Source organism: Alosa sapidissima, chromosome 18 (assembly GCF_018492685.1).
Source record: "Alosa sapidissima isolate fAloSap1 chromosome 18, fAloSap1.pri, whole genome shotgun sequence".
Lineage (NCBI taxonomy): Eukaryota > Metazoa > Chordata > Actinopteri > Clupeiformes > Clupeidae > Alosa > Alosa sapidissima.
In genome coordinates this window covers 21,131,683-21,141,232 of record NC_055974.1, presented here as the reverse complement: position 1 = coordinate 21,141,232, position 9,550 = coordinate 21,131,683, and the positions used below count along the sequence as shown (strand labels likewise).

General features: G+C 43.2%; 1 long non-coding RNA gene across 1 annotated transcript in view; it reads left to right on the top strand.

Annotated features, from left to right (window-relative positions):
• The first annotated feature begins 1,655 nt into the window (after positions 1 to 1,655).
• The window catches only part of LOC121689689, a 15,891-nt gene continuing 7,996 nt past the window's right edge, over positions 1,656 to 9,550 (top strand). The window contains exons 1-2 of the long non-coding RNA XR_006024847.1: positions 1,656 to 2,417; positions 7,070 to 7,134. This is a non-coding gene — a long non-coding RNA (uncharacterized LOC121689689). The remainder of the gene's footprint in view (positions 2,418 to 7,069; positions 7,135 to 9,550) is intronic.

Genomic DNA, 9,550 nt, shown 5'->3' with positions numbered 1-9,550 from the left:
CATCTCCTCCTCTCCTCACCTCTCTCCACTTCTGTCTTCTCCCTTTCTTCTCTCTTCTCTCGCTCTCATCTCTTATCTAAACCTTTTATCTTCTTCCCCAAACCCCTTTCCCCCTCTCTTCACAGCTCCTCTGTTTTTACTCCTCCCACTCTCTCTCTTCCTCCGTATGCTTTTTCCTTCTCCTCCGTATCTCTTTCCATCTCCCTTATACCTGCTTTCCCTATCCACAGCTGTTTGCCTTCCTCATTTCCTCTTGCGGAGTATAGTATTGACTGACTATATTCATGTGTTCATCACCTGTCTCCTCCCCTGTTAAATCACGTTTGTTTATCTTCTCTCCCTTCTGCCGTTCCTCCCTTCTCTCCTTTCATTTGTTCCTCTTCCTCCATGCTTCTGCCTCCTCTGCCCTCTCTGGTACCTCCATGGAGAGGCCTACAGATTAGCGTAGCCGCCTCGGCTAATCCATGTTGGTGTGATGAGGTGGGGCTCGCTCTCGCAGCGTGTCACTTTCTGTTTCGCAGCTCAGTGTAAATCCCTCGCACAAACAAGCCCTGCTCACGCCAACAGCGCACCAGAGCGGGAATGCCAATCAACACTCTCTCTCTCTTCCTCTCTCTCTCTCTCGCGCTCTATTCTCTCTCTAGTGAGAGTGAGTGAGAAACTGCCGCTACCTTGCCTAAATATTAGTCATGATAGAACCTGTGTTAATGCCACATTTTTTTTTAACTGCATTAAAGTGAGATTGCGTTAACATGTTATTATTGTGTTAACTTTGACAGCCTTAATATCAATATGTATGTATATATACACTCTCTCCATCTTTGTTTCATCCTTGTAGTCTGTGTCTCTCCCCTCTGGATAAGGCCTCTGTGTGCAGGTAGAGGGTTCTTGTGAAATAGAAGCAGATGACTTCCAGGGAGGGAGAGAAAAAGCACTCTGAGAGCTTCGCTCCAGGTTACCATTTTATTCTCTTTCTATGTCCTCTCGCACTTTCTCTCTCTCTCTTAGTATCTCTCTTTCTCTCTCTGGCCCCACCCTCAGTTTCCTTTTCTTTGCTTCCCTCTTTCATGCTCTCTCGCTTTTATTCTCTCTTTCTCAGCTCTATCTCCCTCTTTCAGCCTTCTCTTCCACAGCTATCTCTGTCTCTCTCTCTCTCTCTCTCTCTTGCTCTCTCTCTCTCTCTCTGTATCTTTGTCTCTGTTGCTGCAGAACCTGTAAGGTTGAGGCTGTTCTGCCGGTCCTGTCGCCAGGGACAACGCAGTGTCCGCAGGGTCGAGTCGTGGCCGTTGCAGCCGGTGACTGATGGTCCCTCGGATGCTGTGGCAGGAAACTGCAGCACTTGGAGCCTCGCCACCCTGCCCTCTAGCCTCTAGAGTCAGTGCTTGCGTGCACAAACACACACACACACACACACACACACACACACATTTACACACACACACAGGTGTGTGTGTATGTACTTGCACTCTCTTATACACACATGCTCACAGATGACATCTGTTCTTCTTAAAACATTTAATTTCTTATCATGAAATACTTATTTTTATTCACTCTGAATTGTGGTTGTCTCAATATATGTTTGCATGAGTGTATGCCTAGCATAGTGTCCAATAGGCAGGTGAAACACCTGAACACAGATGATTTCAATACAACTTGAGAATTTATTTATTTTCATACCCTGTGGATAACATATATATTAAGTCATACATAAGAGTATGCTTAATATAATACAGTGTGCATATGGTGGTATCTCTCCCCATCTGAGTCTTTCCAGGTGCTGTATAGATCATAGTATACAGGTAAGTATGAATATAGTATCTCACGTGTATAGTGTGTGAATATAGTATCTCACGTGTATAGTGTGTGAATATAGTATCTCACGTGTATAGTGTGTATAGTAGCACGTCTGCCGTAGTTAAAGCCTAGGGAGCATATGGCGACATAACCCATCAATTCTTAACTAACCAAAAAGGTTTAACACTGAAACCAGAAAATAGCAGAGTGACCTTGAGTTAGATTAGGCTTTAAAAAAAACCCCTGTTTAAACCCCGCATCAACAAAACTAATTAAACTCATGGAACGTCTCTCGGCCAATCAGAAACAAATAAATAGTTCCATAGAACCCAATTGTTGTATAAAGGAAAATAAACACCCACACAGCCTCTGGCACATGTTGCATCTCCACCCACAGGTATACACAGTCAACACACAACACAGTTACAAGTCCCAATGACCACAAATCCGCGTCTTAATGGCACCAAGAGCCGCCTGTATGACATCTGAGGGTTTTTAAAGGTTGCCCAATCAGGAACCCCCACTTCCAGCCAATCAGGATTAGGTGGGACCTGGACACAAAGGAGAGCAGAACAGTAGAACACTCAAACACGCCACAGCTGTAACTGTAGCAACTGTCATTGGTGAGTCACTCATGTACTTTGCATTAATTGCACCTATTTAGACAGTGATCAGTTACTTTGTCTGTCACACTGGACTATAGAGTTTGGGCGACTATGTCACTTTTAGGTACCAACGGCCATTTTACCGATGCCCTAAAGGAAGACGCAGCAATTACTAATGACAAAGTAGTTAGCCACGCGCCAAGAGGGGATAAGAAAAAACAAATGGGCCGTAATATATAAGCAAATGTGAGCTTCTTCACAGTGACGAGATGTACAAGAAGGCAACAGAGAGAGAGAGTTACTTAAATAAAATAAAGACCATTAAATGTTGTAGACTGGCTTCTGTTCTGTGGGCTTTGTAACACTGAGTTTGCCTACTGATGTTACAATGCTGTACCTTACTAATGCCTGTACATTCACTTGTATTAAGTTGTTTTACATCCACTGGGTAAAACAGACATACTTAGGGTGTCCAAGGTCCAAGGCTGTGTGTGTGTGTGTGTATGTGTGTGTGTGTGTGTGTGTGTGTGTGCGCCTGACTGACTGACTGACTGACTGAGTGACTGAAGTGAAGAAGACTTGAGTGAATGATAAATAGAGCCTTGAGTGCTATTGATAAATGAGACATTGTCAGTGTGGACTTGGGAAGATCAGCATGAATGAGTTACAGGTCCATGGCATTGTCATGTCCAGGGTGACCCTGGGATGCGGTGTCAACAATGTATCTTTTTGAGACATATGCACTCTCCTACAACTGTACCAGGTCACAGCTCTATAGCTCACACACGTTACTGCAGGGTCTTTTTCTGAAAGAAAACACACTTGTACTTGAGTAGCTTTAAGGATTCCTTAGAATATAGGAGGAGATTGTTCCTGAAAGCGGCTAGTAAGCTTACACACTGTACGGGTATGTCTGTGTGTGTGTGTGTGTGTGTGTTTGTAAAATCCCTCCTTCACAGGGGGCTGGCTACTGCGCAGTCTTTGTTGATCCTTTAATGAGGAGGCTGTTCTGGAGGGCTCCATCTGCAACCCTGTTCTCCTCTCTCCTCTCCTCAGATCTTATGTATCCTTTTTCCTCTCCTCTCTCTCTCTCATCAGCTTTTCTGTATCCTTTCTTCTCTCATCTCATCTCTCTCCTCTCCTCAGCTCTTCTGTATCCTTTATCTTTCTCTCCTCTGCTCTCTTTCCTTTTCTCAGCTCTCCTGTATCCTCTCCCCTCTCCTTTTTTCTCCTCTGTTCTCCTCTCCTTAGCTCTATTCTTTCTCCTCTCCTCTCCCCTCATCACTCCTTCCTCTCTCCTCTCCTCTGTTCTCCTCTCTGTTCTCCTCTCCTCAGCTCTCCTCTATCCTTTCTCCTCTCCTCTCCCCTCATCACTCTCTCCTCTCCTCTGTTCTCCTCTCTGTTCTCCTCTCCTCAGCTCTCCTCTATCCTTTCTCCTCTCCTCTCCCCTCATCACTCTCTCCTCTCCTCTTTTATCCTCTCTGTTCTCCTCTCCTCAGCTCTATCCTTTCTCCTCTCCTATCCCCTCATCCCTCTCTCCTCTTCCTTCCCTTCCTTCCCATGTGAGAAGAAAGGGCATTGTTTAGAACATTAACCCACAACTCTGTCCTTGTCACCTACTGTAGCTCTTGGTGTCAGTACGCCGCAATCTTACCCACATTGTTTTCGCTGCACTGTAGCTCTTTTGTGTAATGTGCAGACAGAGATAATTACCTGAGATAATTCAGTGTTTCTTGTCAGCGCCTCAGCGAAATATTAGCACTGATTACACCTGGCAGGACTAACGGCTCCCACAGAGGGCTGCACAAAAACAACAACAACAACAACAAACAGAAAAGAAAGGGGAAAAAACACATGTAGCCTAATTTCCACAGGATGACATTAAGGACATTCATTAGATTTTCTTCAGTGTTTGCTAACAACACATTGTATTACAATCTTCAGTCTACATGCTGTGAGCAAATCACTTCATAGGCAGGTGATTGACGGAGAATGCAGGGTGTGTGTCGTTTACTCAAGGCTTGCGTTTGATATCCGGCGAGAGAGGAAAACAACGTGGTACAGGTTCCCCGCCCTCATTCTCACAGAATTTAAACTGCTACTCCTCAATACATACACTTGCAAACATTGACCTCTATATATCACTGTCTGTGCTAAGTCTGATGTCTATATGTTTGCCTTGTGTTGTATGTACTGTAAATGTGATGTGTGATGTGCCCTGTCCCTGTTACTTGTTATATGTGCTGCAGAACAGGAACCTGCTGGAAATCAGTTTTTTTACTGAGTCAGGCCCGTTTAAAACTGTAACTTTGTTACTTTTAATAATTTCCTGTATAATAAATAGGAAATTAAATGAAATGCTATTGACAAAACTATTGACAAAATGGCCCAGCTAGTATTTTTCTCCCTCCACTTTAAACTCTGTTGGCATCTCAGTGCACAAAAATGTGGTAGCATCACACCACTTTACACGCTAACTAAGTAGTTGCCAAGTAAAGAACAATAATCCATTCATCCTTACTTACATCCTACCTAAGGTGCTCCTGCTTACATTGCTTTTATGATATGACATGAGAAATTGTATTTAAAACCTTATGTCATGTACATCTCTTGAGTCCTTGGAGGTACAAGGAAATAGTCCCTTTAATTACTGATTGTGGATCAGCACATTTCTTAATTAAAATGTCACCCTTAGTGCACCATCCTGTAGCTAATTACTGTATATGCAATACCGTGACAACTGGCCAGGACAGTGGACCAAAAGTATTAAAAGGGTAGTCCTGGGCTCTGCCTGCATGTAAAGCAGAACGTCATGTACATGTCTGTGTGTGTATGTGTATATGTGTTTATACACACACACACACACACATATATATATATATATATGTCCTGAACCATCGTGCCGAGTGAAATGGATTCACAAATGAACCAGACGGTCTCTCAGCCCCTTTCTGCTTAATGGGATGCAGAGGGTACACTCACACTGCCTACACTGGCAAAGTGTGTGTGTGTGTGTGTGTGTGTGTGTGTGTGTGTGTGTGTGTGTGTGTGTGTGTGTGTGTGTATGCCTGGCGCGTTCCAACTGCAGTGTCGTAAATCTCGAGCTGTTTATGGAGCCCGGACTGCTGGCTCCGAAACACCCTCGCCAGGGGAAGAAGACTTGGACTGGAGTCTCACACACACACACACACACACACACACACACACACACACACACACACGCAAGCTAATTAATACAACATCCTCCTGCCTCGGGCTACTCTGCAGAGTACAAGGGAACGAGACACGGAAATCTCTAGATGCACACTGGAGCCCTCAGCCAGGAAGTGAGCCCCATCTGTAACACCTGAACCAAAATGTCTGCCACAGCACAGTTGTTCAGTCTATGGCCCTGTCAGGTAGCAACTGAAACAATTGATCCAAAATGGCTGCCAAAGCACAGAAGCATAATGGGTAGATAGATCTAGAGATCTGTGACATACTTAAGCCTACAATGACTAAGTATGTTTTGGGTTTTTTTATACATTTTTATAGTTTTTTTTTTTATCACTTAGTCTTGTTTCTTACAAATGATCCACACATAGCAGGGAGCTTTAGAGATGTTTCTGTCAGGCAGCTACAGCCGAGTTCTGGGAAGAAGGCAAGGCTTTTTGTTTCCTCAGGAGGGGGAGTTTGCTGGCAAAGCATGAGATGCACCACGGACTCCAGGTGGTGAACTGCTCTTCCTGTTCTCCTCGGCGGTGTCAGCAGCGGCACGGGCGTCTGTGGAGAAGCGTGTCTGTCGAGCTTCATCAAACAGTGGAAGGCATCGCCTGGAGATAGAGTGGCCTGTTGGGACCACTGCTGTGTGTCTATCCATTTTAGCTCGGCTCAGGAAAAGAATAAAAAAAAATAAAAAAAAAAACGGGGAAACCGCTAAGCACAAAAAAAGAGACAATTTCCATGGAGAATAGGCTGTCGAGTAAAACCCATCGCTGCTGATGCTCTGAGCCCGAATCATTCTTTTAAACGTACACAAAGAGAGACAGGGAGAGAGAGATGCTCTACTGTCAGCGCTTGTTGCTTTACCCAAAATGCAATCTCAAGGATGTCTTCCGATAATGGCCTCTAACTCCTCAAGTTAATGTCGCATGCCTCCAACAACACCCTTGAAAACCACTGCTAGCCCATTAGCGGGCAACCACAACCCAATCCACTCAGAAACGGACAAAACAAACTGAATTAAGCAGACGACCCGTGACACGGAGGTCATTGTGTGTGCAAGCGGCTGTAAACATACGACTGAGGCTTCAAGTGTGGACTGCGAGGAGGAGAGAAAATAAAGAAACACTGTGAGCACAGAACTGTAATAGCAGACTCCATTTAAATATACAGATGGAGAGAAGTGGTTGCTCCGGCTGCTATTTTGCATTCACTCAATAATTTCCGTATTAAAATGCATGTAGCCCTCTGTGCTGTTTTGCCAAAGAGATAAGTGTGGAGGTGGAAAGGAAAATGGAGAAAAAATAACATGGGCCTCAATCCTATCAGCTGGCTCCTAGCAGCTTCATAATTGCACTTGCTGAGACCTCATTTCCCTTCTGGAAATAATGCAGAGTTTCAATTCTTTCTTCCTTTCTCTCTCTATCTCTCTCTCTCTCTACCACTATCTCTCTCTTTCTTTTTTAAAGATGAAGAATGACAGAAGAAAGATGGGAGAAGAATGTGGGATATTTTAACCCATTGCTGAATATCGGTAAGTGTTTAATAGCTTTGGGCAGCTACATTGAATGTGGACGTTGAAATTGTGTCATCTGTGTCATAAAGAATTGCCCAGACTCTAACCATCCACCCACTGAAAAATCTCTCTGTTCAGAAAATGAGGTTGTAGTACATTTTTCCAAAACTACTCAAATCTCTAACGATAGATGGGGCTTGCTTCCTGTACATGGATTAATCTTAGTCTTAGAATAGAGGAAAACTCAGTGTAAGAGTGTTTTTTTTACGAGCCCACAATATTTAACTTATGACATCAGTGATGTAAACACCATGCCGTGAGTAACTGACACAAAAGAAAACTGGTCACTAACTGGTAGGATGTTTCTTTTTTGTTCTTGTTGAGGTTTGTTGTTGTAAATTGTGTGTAAATTGTGATCAGTTGAGAATATCCCGAGGGGATTCTAGAAAAACAACGAGTGAGTCATCTATGGATTTAAAGTTTGCAGGGAGATGAAACAAGGAGATGGAACAGTGAATACAAATTACTCATTAAATCACTAAAAAAAATGACAGATGACAAATTACCTGCATTATGTAAGATTATATTTTTCAACAACTTCACAAGGTGCTCAAAAAGCATTTCTTAATTTTGGCCAAGCAGGAACGATACCTGAACACACTGAATGTGTGTATCTCTGTGTGTATCTATGTGTGTGTGTGTGTGTGTGTGTGAGTGAGTGAGAGTGTGAGGGTCTTTTAAACCAAAGGAGTCTGGCACTCCATCCCACTAAAATTAGTCAAAAGTGGCAGCAGCATCAGATCATGCAAAAAGCTAACCAAAAATACCTATAAAAATGGGTCAAGCCTTGAACTGTTTCTCTTCTCTTTCCCCTTAAAAAACAAATCTTATTTTAGAAAAAAAAATGCAGATACTGAGCTGGGCAAGGTTGCTGTTTCACACTCCAGCTCCCTGCTACAACACACACACACACCTCTCACCTTCCTTCTTTCACAGAGATGAAAAATTCATCTTTTGACTTTGATTCTGCAATAGCACTTTTGATCCAGATCTGTCACTTTGCTGTGCAGAACTATGTGTTTTTCTAAAAAGGGTCGGTCAACTTAGAGCAGGGAAGAAGGGCAAAAAAAAATCAGTTCCAGATTCAGCTACACATGAAAGGGGATATATGAACACAACCTACACCTACTCTCACACTGAACTTTGTACACACCACTACACCACTTTACAGCTGTCAAATTAGATTTTCAAAACAATGAGGGGAGAGATATGTGTGTGTGTGCGAGTGTGATTGTCAGTCATCTCGAGCCTCTGTGCTTCTGAGTGTCGGTGAGCTTGATTGTTTGTAACGTTGCGACTTTGTACGCCAGACCTGAAGATAACCTGGTTGAAATTATGCCTTTTGGGCATGAAGTAAGTGCCCATGCATTTGTTTGTGCCCATGTACACAGTTTCACTCTGTTCCCATAATCCTGTAGATGAATACTTATTCACATTATTTCTACTCTTTACTCTTTGTATGTCATTTGTACATGTATATAGACCCTTTCAACAATAAAAACAAAAACAATGCTTGAACGTTCTATCTGGGCCCCAATCTACTTCCTCTGCATTAAGATAACATATGGAATGTTAAAACGGAAGTCTTGTGGGGCCAACTATGATGCTGATAATGGAACTCTCTTGAAAGGGTCCATAAGTGTATGTGTTGTGTGTATATATGTCTACATGTTATGTTATGTAGGCTATACGTCTGTCTATGTACTGTACCTGTTTGTGTTTTATGTGTCCCCTTCTGCCCTTCTGTGAGCTTTGTGTGTGTGTGTGTGTGTAGAGAGCCTGAGAGAAGAGCAGCCGCCACGGGTTTAGATGCTTACTGCACACTTCTATATTTGGGTGCGTCTCATGTAGTGCACCACAAGCCGAGGCAATTCGGGCTAAGTGCAGGCGTACACACACAGATACACACACGCACAGAGATACACAGACACACATACAAGCACAAACACACACATACACACAGATACACACACGCACAGAGATACACACACGCAGATATCAGACACGCACACACAAGCGCACACACCCACAAACACACACACAAGCACAAACACCAGCATGCAAATCTTGAAATTTATGAGAATGTTAATTTGCTAGGCAATGAATATGAGACATATTGAAAAGAAAAAGATTGACAAACTATCAGGAGACACAGGGAACATCCATAAACTAAAACACTGAAGAGACACAGGGAAACTCACCCAAGGGACACTTGCACTTGAGAAATTCCATTGTGTTTTATATTAGTTCTAGTTGTAGGGTAAATACACCTGCTCAATAAAGTATCTATCTATCTATCTCTATCTCTATCTATCACTTTGGAACACCATAGCCCGCATGCCATTGTCTTCTGGGTTCATGATAGGCTTGTTCA